Raw genomic sequence first — 11009 nt, 5'->3', positions numbered from 1 at the left:
CTTTTTGCGCCATCGAAGGTCGTCTAAAATCATCTAACCAGGCAAGATCGTTTGCAATGTTCAGCGCCTACTTTCAGAAAGCACTTACACAAACCATGCACAAAGAAAACACCAACAGACGTATAGTTTCGACGTTTCCAACGGCCGAAATTTACACTGACGCAAGCTGCACAAACAACATATTGCAGCACTGTAAGCGACAACAAGCAATCGCAGTTTTCTTCTGTCCTTTGAGAACCGGAAGGCCGAAATTAAATCCACCAACTCGAAAAGAAGTGCACATCCAGGGTACTAATATCTCATCTGTCAAATCTGCAAGGTGTTCCGTGCGCTATTGGAGCCTAAGAAAGTTTGTATAAATAAACAAAAGAACCAAATTCGTTCATACTTTTCACAAAGCTGTCTGTATGTGGTACATTAGTGATACACAAAATATCATAAGGATGGGTGTCAAAAAAACAAAAAACAACTAAGCATTTTTTTTTGCGAGTTCTAAGTATCATTGTGACCAGGGGGACTATGTTCGACAAATGTTTTGTTTCTTCTAAAAAGAAACGGAAGTGACGCAAGGGACGATATCGCGTCTGATTGACTAGAGGCTCAAATGACGAAAGTTCCCTCTTTGGTCATTTGAGCCTCTAGCCAATCACAGCAATATCGTCCCTTGCGTTACTTCAGTTTCTTAAATGGTTTTCTTCTCTGCGCGCAGGGAAGCAAAAACTGGAATGTTTAGGCTTCAGATTTCTTTTGGTTCCTCCATTAATAAAATGCGAGCATGGTAAAGCAGTACCTAAAGCACCTAAACCGCAGTTTTGTTCGTATCGCCAGATACGTTGCACACTTCGATCACTTTTCCCAATTTTCTTATTCCGGTCGCGTCATCTCCAAGCCATCGCTATAGAGTCTCTTGGGTTCCTCAAAAATGTCGACACGCCATCACCCGCTGATTGAGTTCACCCGCCCAACGCAACACCGGAAGTTGGAACGGAAACTTGCTGTTGCAAACCTCTTTCTTTCCATCTTTGTCTGAAGAGCACGCCGCAGTGCGGGCGGCCTTGGGCCACACCAGCTAGAAGAAACAGCCCCCCACGTGACGTCATCGCTTGTGGATCCCCGATTCCGCCCCATGCTGAAACAAACAAGCGGAAACTCGACAAGAATCGCCGCAAAGCGTCAGACGTCTCCGTCTTGGAGTCGCCGCCTGCTAAGCGGAGCGCAAGTTTGTCTGCTTCTTTGGCACGGGTTCTGGTGACGTCAGAAAAACGCCGAGCTCCGATTGGTTATGATTTGTGAATGCTGGGTAGACGTCAAGCTGCCTCGAAGTCTACTCCCTATCCTTCAAGCATAGCCACTCACACCTCGCCGTTTTGACGTCACCACATCCCCTATAAAAGAAGCAGACGAACTTCCGCTCCACAGCGTCGTGCTCGTTGTCAGCCGCCGCACTACAAGCTGGCGGTTGACACTGACAAAAACTAAGTGGCGCTACTTGTATCCACTAATGACGTATGGGAGGGCAGGGTTGCAGGCCTTGGTGTGCAAAGCCGTGGCAAAGGCTGCGCCGGGGACTGGCGGCAGAAGGAAAGAGCGGTTGAAAACGGCATCCCATCGCATCGATCCCACGAGGCGACGGCGGTGGGCGACGACGACGACGAAGGAATTAAATGTGGACTCGCGACATCCGTTTGCGTCGTTTGCCGGGCAACGCTCTCTTCAATACGAACCAGCCGTCTCTCATTGGTTGATCGATGCCTCGATGGCCGCTGGACGGCCTAATTGGCAGATCAAAACGTTTTCTTTCCTTTTTTTAAACTTTTGCGCAGCCGTGATTTCTTTTTTTAATTTCCCCTTGTGCGCGTTGCAGGCCGTTTCGGCCTTCGAAGTTTTCCTGATTGCCTTTTTTTTTGTTGTTGTTGTTATTAAGGCACTATCACTATTTTCTTTATACATTTTTATACTAGTTTTTGAAGGCTGCCGTTGCGTCCACCTCTGGCCACGTGGGTGTATTGATTGCGGTCCTCCTAATTGGGGAAGGGTAAAATTGGAAGAAATGAAACGGTCCGGTTTCTGTTCCGCTCTCCTTAATGACGCCGCTGTCGTGCTCGTTTGATGACTAAAAGCTTGAGCAACACTGTGTCGGGTGTGTTCACGTTACTGACGGAACCTGGATTGCGCTAACCTCGACCCAACGAGTGGACTCGGTTTAATCTGACGTAAGGAGACAGGCGCCAGAGAGAAACATCTTTGTTTTAATATTATTTACGATAGCCGATTTAAAAGTTCAAAGTTTATATAGTGCTTGATCATCTTTTTTTTTTTAATAGTTGTGTTACACCCCTGTCAGACGCCTCCTAAAATGACATTTACGCCAAATGACATTCAGATTTCGAAATGACATTCAAGATGGGACGGGACATGAGGAACGACGACTCAAAATGACATTTAGGTGATGTTTCTTGCGAATGCGGTCGCAAAGTTGCCCCGGACGCACAGAGTACGTTTGCGTCAATCATGGCGTCAATAAACGAATTTACCACAACAAAACACTATTTTTTATAGTCTTCTGGGACAACCAAATGTAACCGAAAACCGGGATAGAAAGTTGCGTGCACTAAGTTTAAAAATGATCGATTTCTGACAAAAACTAGATGTTTTTTTGGCAACCATGAGGCGAAGCGTCGGGCGTAATCCTTTAGCCAATGTAACGTCGTCGATGTCCTCATAAGCCATTCCATAAGCCAAGCCTCCGGCGCTGTCACTTTATGGTGCCTGGAACGCGTCTCCGACTGGTGTTTTTACCGGGACCAAAAAAGGGGTCTCTCAATTTCCACCTGACTACGTCCTAGAGAAGTCATGCTGTCGCCGTTCGTGATTTTGGCGGTGTCCCAGCAGCAGTGGTGGTTGTGGCAGAAGCCTGTTCTACTGCAGGTCGCTCTTCACTGTGACAGTCCACGGAAGCTACAGCAGCAGGAAGTTGGGACGTCTGGGACGCCGTGACGACAGCGACACTCGCGTTTGCTAGTGCTTTTCGCCAGCATTTTTACGACCAACCGCCAGGATCGCGACAGGATACAGCATGACACTCCGGCTTCTGTGACGTCATCTGTTGTCACTTCGGACCACTTTTGATGTATGGGCGGGATAGCTGACGCTAAACACACCCCTTGGAGACGCGCTACAGCTGACAGCTTGCTCGTTTGCAGTTCTTCCGGTAATTTCGGAAGTGCTTGCTTGCTCTGGCTGTCTCTCACGCTCTATCTTCGTCTGCCGTGTTCACTTCTATGTCTGCGAGAGGTCCCAAATGCCGTATTGCGCTTCCGCCGTCACTATCACGGCTGTATGGGTTGATTTTGGTTTGAGCTATTCCGGCTTTTCAGGAGGCCGTCCGTCATCTTCGTCCTAGACGCATCCTTCCAGCTTCGGTTTGAAGGTTGGCTACCGTATTTATTAATGTAGTACGTCTTGAAGAAGCCGTTTGGGGGATGCCGGCGACGAGAGAAGGTACCTTGTGAATGTGTGTCGGTGTTACATAGAGTGCTTGGTTGACCAGCTGGCTTATGTGCACCTGACCATCCCAGTGAGAAAGCGAGTCGGCGCCGCAAATCCATATTCCACTGCGGAGGACAGAACCATCACCCAACTTCCTCGTCGTTGGCCACTACACTGCCAAACACTCGCATCCGTCCTCGGACGTGACTGGCGGAAGATAGTGAGCGCCGCCGAGACCGCTGAACGGTTAAACACATTGGATAACCAACTCCTCCGAAATTGGCGCAGGTCAGATAGTCGCTTGACTACTACCACTTGTGACATTAAGTTCGAGTGCCAGCGGATGCCAAAACAACATATCGTATTCAGTACCATTTTGCAGAAAAAAGGGGAAAAACGTTATTTGTAACGAAATTCAGTTTATAAAGAAATATTGATGTTTGAATTAGTAGAATAGATATCACTACATAGTTTTTCTAGCTTTTATAAAATTCAGGCGGTCTTGTTTTAAACTCACAAATTCACAAAAGTAAAAAAAAAAAAGGCTTGTCCACCTATTTCTCATTGTCAGTCAAGACTGACTGATATACGCTCCTGTCGGCATTGTAAAGTTGTCTTTCACTGGTTTTGATGTGAATAAAAAAGAACTGGACTTATTGTCTTTCTAATTGTAATAAAACGGGAATTAGTGTGCATGCTTGATGAGGTGAAAGTGAGTAAATAACTAGTTTTAAATACGAAATGGAAGTACCAGCTTCTAGCAGTTTAAGTACTACGTTTAGAACCTATAAAACGTTCTTCATTCTTTGGAGTTTCAAAGAAATGTTTTACGCTAGCTCCGTGAACAATGTTGCGTGGTGAACTTTTGACTCCCCTGCCACCCGAGTGGCTCTCCGATTTTGAGAGTTATATGCTTAAGGTGCAATATATTTTACGCCTAGAGGACTGATGTATCTGTTGCAATGTTTCTATCACCTACAGCGGTTCTTCTGGCTCTGCTGGGCCACTGTTACCAGCTCCAATTTCCCAACGTTGTGAACTGAATCAGTGTCGTGACCATGTTCCGGAGATTGGCTCCGGCTAGCATTTAGGAAGCAGTGACACTCCAGGCCCATATAGCCACAGTCAACGTGACCGCCGTGTCCCCACGGATCCTGTGTAACCCCGTGTTCCTGCTGACATCCAACATACTCGAATCTTACCCAACCCAAGACATCATCTTGCAAGAAGCTGCACGTTGGTCAGTCACTTCCGTACGTGTGACGACCCTCCCAGACTTCTCGGCATCACTCCCAACTTCTTGTACAGACTGATAAACTTCAGCCTACTACTGGCTGAGAAAATTATAGTGTACACAAGGGCGATAGTTTCATTTAATTCATGCACGAGCGAAGCCGAAGCTAGGAACATCAGCATGTTTTCTCGAGCGATTCTCCCGCTACATGAGAGCGCATGCTTGGTAGGGGCATTGAAAGCCTGGATCTTGCGCTTAAGGTGAAACGGAATCTATCATTGTGAGTGTCGTGTGTGTGCGTCTGGCAACATCGTTGAGTCAGCAGAAGTCAAGCCAAAACGAGTCAAGCTGGTTTTACCGAGCTCTTCGCCATTCCGGCGACTGGCCATGGGCCAAGTGCCTCTTGTCTAACTCTTTTTTTCTGCACAACCAAGGCAGCCACCTAAACAGTGGCTGTGGGTGGCGAAAAGAAAGAACCTCAACCTCCCGGACACGCAACCACCCTTTTTGGAGCAACAACGACGACGAAAGCACATGGCGGAAAAGGATGAGGTTACCACTTTCATCATGGGGCGGCTGGGACATCTCGAAGAGTTTGACCTGGACAGGGCTGAAGCCTGACCGCTGTACCAGGAGCGACTCAACTTTTTTTTAGTGCGAACAACGTCGTCGAGGAGTTCCAAAAACACGCAGTCCTTTGTAGCGTTTGTGGACCGGCAATCTACGTCCTGATAAGCTCGTCGTATGCGCCGGTGATGCCGGTAAAGAGTCCCTATGCGGACATTCTGTCAGAGCTCACCGCCCACTTCACACTGTCTATGCGGACGTTCTGTGAGAGCTCACAGTCTTCTTCGCACGGCGCCCGTCGGTGATTCTTCAGCGCTTTGTGTTTCCTAAGCGCAGCCAGCAGCCGGGAGAAACCATCGCGAACTTTGTCGCCGCCCCGCGCAGCCTCTCCCAACACTGCGACTTTGGTTTGAGCATCTCAGACATGGTCTGGGACCGTCTGGTGTGTGGCATCGTCTCCTTGCCAAACCAACATTGGAGCTCAAAAAGGTTTTTGAGACTGCTTTCGCTTTGGAGTATGCTACACGGCAAGCACAAGACATCAAAGGCGTGGCCTGCGCCGTCGACATCCGACTTGCATCGCATTCAGCCAATGCCCAAGGGTGTCAGCAAGCAGGACGAAACACCGAAGCCTCTTCGAAATTTGGTAACGCGGTGATGCTTTCGCTGCAACAGTGACCATGACTCTGGGAACTGCGGTTTCCGCAATGCGGAGTGCCATTTCTGCAAGCGGAAGGTGCACATCGTCCGAACATGCCATCAGAAGTAAGTGGTAAGGAACCGATCCAAGAGCAGCAACAACCGCCCAGGAAAAGTCAAGTACTGACAAATTAAGATATGTCAGTCTGTACGGACTTTACCACATTGCGAGTGGCTTGCCAATGTTCATGGCCACCGTCACGACGTTTTGGTAAGAGACTTCCCTTTTTCAGTCGGTACAACCATAACCTCGTTTATACTCACAGAGACTGGCAGTTTGACGATGGAGTCACAGAGTGCCCTGGTCGCAGATTTGGAGCGCGAGGATCTGGTAGCACGGAGAATCAAAGAGCCATTTCTCGAGGAAGCTTGACGTCAGCGCACAGCTTTTGCAGCAGCGAGAACCCGAAACACGCTTGTTCACTCGGGAGAAGTTGTTTCGGCGGCTCGCCACAGCGGGGCAGCAGTCACATGGCTCTCCTTTCATCCGTTGTCCGCCACTCCATCTTCTGCATGTCGACGGCTGTTTTTCGGGGCGATTTGCCAGGCCTTGTCAGTATATAGGAGTCTATGGCACAACCTACGTCACACTTCCATGTTCGACGCTCAAAGCAAAAACAACAAAAATGACGGCGAAAAAAAAAAGTATTTCCCCGGGCCATTCGGAATGCTTCGTTAGCATCGTCGCAGATGCTGGGGGGTAGAGACCCTTTTGCTGGCTTTCCTAGCTTGACATATAAGAGCGGTTTCGTCGATGAAGTAAGAAAACTAAGCCTGCAGGCTTTTGTTTCTCAAAGGTGTTGATGGAACGTGTTCTGGGATTTGACAGCAGCTGTCTAGTGCGGCGTATCGTCTGCTGGGCACGTGTCTACAGAACGGTGACATGTCACTTTTTGACTGGTGATAAGCTTTGCAAAAGTCTACACTTCGCTCGCAGCACCACCCATGAAACAAGCGGACGAGGACAAACTAGAAGCGCCAAAAGTGCAACGCCATGGTGTTCGTCGTGTTCCTTTTTCGAGCTCGTCACCACCTAAACCAACCAGGTGCCGTGAATAGGCCGTGAGTCCGTGGCTTTGATCGTTTAGTGTAACCGTATGAGTTTTTTTGTGAGTTCAAGCCCGTGGCTATGCTGGATCAACTAATCTGTGAACAAACGCCAAACTATTGTACGTGGTATGTTCGCTTCGTGCGCGTCGCTAACAGTGACTATTCTGGCGCAGCGCTGAAAGCGAACGACGCCGAGTAAAATTGGTCGCTTCTTCGCAGCATATTCACTACCTGTAATTGAGTCTTTAGAAAAAACGTTTGTTCTTAATAAGCCGTAAATAAAGAGGCTTGGTATGACAATTAAATACCTCGTTATGATTTTGAAACTCATATGCATAACCCCAGTTGATATGCAGATTTTGTGAGTCCTTTACAAAGAGCAGTTGTGTGCTTTTTTTCCGAAAACACAGTGTGGTAAGAATGAAGGAATAGATTTACTGTTCCGGGGCACTGTCATACATGTATCAAATTGTGATTTATTGTCGTATATTTTTTTTAAATAAAATCTTCACCCATGTTCGACGGGATTGTTGTTTTAACTGAAGGAACGTTTATTTGTTCCGGCTTCTCTAGGACTAAGGTAAACATGAAAATACGCTCTCAAGAAATGATATAAAGAAAATGCAGCAGCTTGCGTTTCCTTCAACCGTACGCTTTTGCATCCATTGTCTGCATCTGGTGTGCGAGTCCCGCGACAGTCTCGTGAGTCTTTTTTGTTTTGTTATTTTTCGAAGACGAAGATTCCAGTTCGATTGTCGTGAAACAACATATTCCTCGTAACCGTAGCGACAGGCGTGCATGAGCAGTAATTTGCCGTTCTAAGTTTGTTTGAATGGAAGGTGTGTTGATCAGACTTGTACGTAGTTCATCAACTGCTCTACTCAAGTTACTGTAGTTTAACTGCTTTTTGAGTTGTTTAGTAACTTTCAATTGCATTTTTATTTTAGTAATTAGTAGTTTACTTTAATTACGTTCTTCGAGTAACTTCTACTCAAATTACAAATTACTTTTGAATTTTAGTGATAGGTTTTTTTGTCTACAAACATTCCTGCATAAAAATAGATAAGATGTTGGAAGATCAGCTAATATTTTCAAAGAGGGGGAAGCATGTTGCGTAGGCCTGGGGTGGGGGAGAGTAGTTTGAAGGGTCCGACGAGATCCTCTCCCCCCCCCCCCCCCCCTGCAACAATACTCCTACGAGGCGCGGAGAGTGGACAGACACGTTGCAAGTGAGGCCCATTAAATGCGGGATTAGCGCCGAATACTGGCATTTTTTTGTGTCCCGAAGTTCGAGCAGACGACGTATTTAAAGAAAGGGTTTTCCCCCTTCCCCCCAACGTAGGAACTCTCGCTCACTACAGGAGGTATAGAAACTGCAACCTCACTCAAAGGAGGCAACAAAATGCTGCACACGCTCTAAAGCTCATCTGGTGCTCCCGTAATTTGCGCTATACTTGACGAATCGCGTGTTGAAAAGCAACCCAATGGTGACCGCTTTGCGTAGCCTTTCCTACCAAAACTAAGAATATGCAGGTCTTTCTGAATTCAAATATCATTCGAGAAGCTTAAAAATTCTCCCAACGTTTTGGAAAAAAAGAAAGAAAGAAAAACCACCTGAATTGTTAAGTACTTTCAAAATAAGGCACTTAAAGTACTATTTCAGGTAAGATTAGAAAACTTGTACTTTACTTGCAGTACGTCTTCTGAACATGTACTTGTGCTTCACTAAAAAGATTTTTTTTCTGGTAATTTCTGACGAATGTCAGAAATTACCGATGATGGTAATTCATGATGGTAATTCACGACTTTAGAGAAAATTCTCCAAATTTGAAAACAAAAAATGGCGTATCGTCATGTGAAAACGCGCTACCGTCTTTCGAGACATCATCTGGTGATTTCTTTGAGTGAAGTAATGGCGGCTATAAGCCCGATAAAAATAAGTGCCTTATAAGTGTATTTGTTAAATAGTTCGTCAGCGAGAATAAAATAACTACTCCGTGGCAACTCCACTTTATCTAATATTTGCGTAATTTCCGAAAAAACCTGATGCTCCTCTGATTACCCCTGGAGCAATGCGTACCAGAAAAATAAAGTAAGAAAAATACGGTATAAAAGGGAGTCATGAAAGATTGTGTTAAAAAGTATTTGTATTTTACCTTAAAGGTAAGTTTTATTTATAGTACTTCAAGTACATTGCACTCGGTGCACTTACGATACTTGAAGCACATAACCACTCTAATTTACTTTCTAATTTACTTCAAGTACTTTTTAAATGTGCTTTACGCAACACCGTAAACAAGCAAACACTGTCTGCGAAATTAAGCTCAGGCAGCGCTAAACCCCTACGTAGCAATGGTTCATCCGCAGTACATAACTGACCAGAAAACAAAACGTACAAAACAAATAATCACGCAGAAGCCGAACCAGCTAATAAAGCATTTATGTCAAAATACAAGCGCGTTATATTTCGCTTGCAGAATTTCGGTAACGTATCAAAGCATTTATGTGCTTTCTTCTTACCATCTACTCAAATTACTTTTGATGTAACTACTCAGTAATTTAATTATTTTCTTTGAGTAACTTGTACATGTCTTGTGTTGATTGTGGGAAAAACAGAAGCACAAAGAAAAATTGCTCATAAACATATTGCGCCTAGATGTCTATGCCAGACTGTCGCCAAACAAATAACATTGTATTAAACTTTTAATATATATATATATATATATATATATATATATATATATATATATATATTTGAACGACACAGACGCAACAAATTATAAAAAAAATCTTAGGCGCTTTGTTTCTACGGGGCAAAGTGTTTAGCCTGCGTGAAGTGCAGCGTCTAAAGACTAAAGGCAGAACTTTTTGTTCGCAATGGAACGTTATTTTAAAAGGTGTTACAACCTAATTGTTTTTTAAATATAAAGTCAGTGATTACAAAACTTAAAACAGACAAAAAAATATCACTTGGCTCAAGTGCCTTTTAGCCGCTGCCAGTTTTTAAGGTTTTCTGTTTTTTTTTTCTCCCTACGTTATACAGTCAGAAGTAACCCTTAATATTTTTCATAGAGTACTCTTCTAGAATGCACTGAAGGCAATTTTCTTGGTTTATTTTGTTTTCAGCCGCGTTCGACCGTCGTTTTAGGCAAGGATATAAATGAGCATTATGGTAAAAAAACATACAATATCCGCAGAACAGACACAATCGAATTGCAGCTGCCCGCATGTCTTTTGTCTCCACTGCTTTGCGCCGGGGGCAAATCAATGCCACTTTGTTCACCGTACCTAATCCGGAAATAGACCGGAGCGAGGGCAGGTCAAATCAATAAATCCTTAGAAATCAGCGAGTATAAAACCTGATTGGATCAGACGACTCAACGTTGCAGTAACGTACCTCACCATCGGCACCTCATTGATCCATTATCGCCGAAAAGGGCTATACAAAATGACTCATGATTAATGTCATCTTGGCTGCAGCCTTCCGCTACAGTCCAACTGGAAGTGCAACACCACCCAGGGTCTCAGCCGGAGGTTAGGACAGGACACAGAGGTCTGAGCACGTCCGCACACGCTACTTCCATCGCCAAGACGCTGGAAGAGGGCTGCCCTGCCGGGCAGTCCCAGCACTTCAAAAAGAGCTGGGCCCACGCGGGAGACCGCGCGGGCTTCCGCAAGGCACCGCCTGCTATTGACACATGTCATCACGGCGCAGGCCTGGACAGCAAACTTTTTGTTCTTCGTATTTTTGGCGTTGCCATGTATTGTTTCTTTTCGCATCACTTCTTTTTATAGTTGTTACTTGTGGTTCGTTGTTTTTGAGAGGGGAAAACTTGCCCAGGTTCGCCAAAGGTTTACCTAGCTTGCAAGTCCTCGCCCCCCTTTGCCGATTCGGCCTGGCTGGGAATCAACGAAGGGGAATTTGAAGGAGACTCTCGGAAAATGAGACGATCTTTTGTCCTAGATCGAG

This window comes from Ixodes scapularis, unplaced genomic scaffold, assembly GCF_016920785.2.
Source record: "Ixodes scapularis isolate PalLabHiFi unplaced genomic scaffold, ASM1692078v2 PGA_scaffold11__112_contigs__length_91849675, whole genome shotgun sequence".
NCBI classification, from domain to species: Eukaryota; Metazoa; Arthropoda; class Arachnida; order Ixodida; family Ixodidae; genus Ixodes; species Ixodes scapularis.
This window is presented reverse-complemented; position numbering follows the sequence as displayed.